The sequence below is a fragment of the Antechinus flavipes genome, chromosome 2 (genome assembly GCF_016432865.1).
Source record: "Antechinus flavipes isolate AdamAnt ecotype Samford, QLD, Australia chromosome 2, AdamAnt_v2, whole genome shotgun sequence".
NCBI classification, from domain to species: Eukaryota; Metazoa; Chordata; class Mammalia; order Dasyuromorphia; family Dasyuridae; genus Antechinus; species Antechinus flavipes.
In genome coordinates this window covers 225348683-225351455 of record NC_067399.1, presented here as the reverse complement: position 1 = coordinate 225351455, position 2773 = coordinate 225348683, and the positions used below count along the sequence as shown (strand labels likewise).

The following is a 2773-nucleotide window of genomic DNA, read 5'->3' as shown; positions in this document are numbered from 1 at the left end:
ACATATTCTTATTTTTTAGTAGGAAGGTAGTGTTGAGGTCCAGGAACTATGGCAATTATTACTCTTGGAGAGTTTTGGCTCCATAAGTGAATGTACACACACATATACATATATACATACACACATATCATTATATATGCACCCACATATATTTAAAACTCCATCAGTTGTAGGGACCCTCTAATTGGTAGGCAAGATGGAAGGCTGAGAAGCAGTATTCCTTCTGGACTCACTGAAAATCTCACCTCACAGGGACATGTGGTTTTGAAGATATAAAAAAGCACATGACTATCCAGGTGAAAACTGTGGGAGAAGATAACGAGCATTTATAAAGCACATGTTGGGTGATTCTCACAACAATCCTGCAAGGTACATACTATTATTATCCCCAGTTTACAGTTGAGAAAACTGAGGCAAATAACAGCTAAATGATATGCTGCTTGGGGAAACACAGCTAAAGCATATCTGAGATCAGATCTTCCTAACTCCAGGGCCAATGCTCTATCCCCTGAGCTATCTGCCACCTACATAATACCATGCTTTTCCATGCTTTTAGTTCTTTAGTTTTCAAAGCACAATTACACATGCTGTCTCATTTGATTCTCACAACTCTGTGAAGTGGATGGTATACACACATTATTATTGGTACCATTTTATTAATGAGTAAATAAAATCAGATCAGGGAAACTTAAGTAATTGCTCAGGATCACACAACAAAGTGGACCAGGAACTTAGATAAAAATTTAGGTCTTTTGATTCCTACTCAGTAGGATGGTAAAGAGAGCTTTTAATAACTCCTGGAAGCTGATTGTTGAATTTTCACTGTAAGCATTTAGATTTTAGAAATTGGCAACTGCTACAAATGAGAGCTTAATTTCTTGTTTTGTTGATTGTCAGGACTTAAGAAAGTGATAGAGAAAATGTTACATTTTATTTTTTTCCCCTGGAGAGTAGGTTGTTAAACATCTAATAGCATATCCCTGTCCCTAGCACATGGCACTCAGGATGCTGCCATCCTCTCTTGTTTGTTTTTGACTGCATTTTTGGAAGAGACTCTAGGAAACAGTGTGAATGAGTATACACTCGGAAAATGGTGATGTGCAGAAAATTAGCAAACTGAACTCCAGACCACCAGAATAGAACTTTCCATGGAGTTACACCGGACCACTTAACCTGATTTTTCTCCCAGAAGAGAATCTCACAGCTCTTAGATATGCCCCTGTCTCATAGAACTACAAGTTAGGAGAATGGAGTGAGGGGAAGACAAGATGTCCCCTGACCTCACATTCAGGAGCTGGGACTTATTTGGTCAATAACCAGTTGTGTAACCTTGGACAAATCACCTCACCTCAGTTCAGTCATCTGTAAAATGAAGGCTGGGTTTAGATTTCTGAGGTCCCTTCTAGCTCTAAATTACCATGATTGTAAGTGTAAAGTATCATGTCAATTTTAGTGTTAGTGCAACAAATCTTAGATTTGATTGGTTAGCTTCCTATTCATCTAAAAATATAGTGTAATGATGATTCTGGCATCCATACTGTCTGAAGAATGGATTAGAAGGGGCCTCCTCACTTGGTAGTTTCATGGCAAAATCTCTCTCTTTCTATGTCTGTCTGTCTCTGTCTCTTTGTCTCTTTCTATATGTCTTTCCCTGTTTATCTCTGTTTATGTCTCCTTTCTGTCTCTATCTCCCTGTCTCTATCCGTCCATCTGTCTGTCTCTGTTTCTTTCTCTGTATCTCTGTCTCTGTCTCTCTGTCTCTGTTTCTTTATCTCTGTTTCTCCTCTCTCTCTCTCTCTCTCTCTCTCTCTCTCTCTCTCTCTCTCTCTGTCCTGTCTCTGTCTGTCTATCTGTATCTCTGTCTCTGTCTGTCTGTTTCTCTCTCTCTCTCTCTCTCTCTCTCTCTCTCTCTCTCTCTCTCTCTCTCTCTCTCCCCCTGTCTCTGTCTCTCTGTCTATCTGTATCTCTGTCTCTGTCTGTCTCTCTGTCTGTTTCTTTCTGTCTGTCTCTCTCTCTCTCTCTGTCCTGTCTCTGTCTCTGTCTCTCTGTCTCTCTCCCCACCATTGGATGACTCTTCAAGTAAAATGCCTAGGCTGGTCTTTATCTCCTTCTCTGCTTTTCCACAGACTACTGTTGTCTCCGAGGAAAAATGTGGCACTTATTTAGAATGACTCCTGAGAACCTGAAGACAAACCAAACTTTCCCTCCTGGCAAAAGAGTCTCCACACAGGATAGATATGTGAGAGATTATTACTTTGACTCTAGTGCTTGAGACCAGATACCTGAAGCCAGCAGGAGCTTGTTGCCAGGGATCCAGATAGGTTTGATTCATAATAAAATGTTTAACTTTTACTGTTTCTCCTTCCTTTTTTCCATTCCAATGGGGTTTCTTGGTAGGAGCTGGATGGGATTCTTAGCACAAGTTAAGTCTAACCTGAACATCAGGGTTCAAGGATGCTCTCATCAAGTCCTATCTGGGGTGTTATATTTGTTTGTGGACAGAGGGACACTGATGACGCTAGACCAAGTCTAGAGAATAATGACCAGAATGTTGAAGGGTCTGGAAGCTATGTCATATTATGATCAGTTGAAGGAACTGAAGGTTTTTTAGTTTGGAAAAGAGGAGATGAAGGGTATCAGAGAGGCATATACTCTCCATTTTTATCTTTTTGAAGGACTGTCTTGCAGAAGACACATTTGATTTACTCTGTGTGGTTTTACAAAGCAGAAGTAGGACCAACTGGTGAAAGAGAGATTTAAATTTCAGCTCACT

The 2773-nt window shown here is 40.2% G+C and overlaps 1 protein-coding gene across 1 annotated transcript in view; it reads left to right on the top strand.

Annotated features, from left to right (window-relative positions):
* Positions 1–2352, top strand: part of FAM166C (family with sequence similarity 166 member C) — a 20003-nt gene extending 17651 nt beyond the window's left edge. Inside the window, exon 5 of the mRNA XM_051982960.1 lies at positions 2127–2352. The gene's annotated coding sequence lies outside the window, so the exon portion shown is untranslated. The remainder of the gene's footprint in view (positions 1–2126) is intronic.
* Positions 2353–2773: the final 421 nt, after the last annotated feature.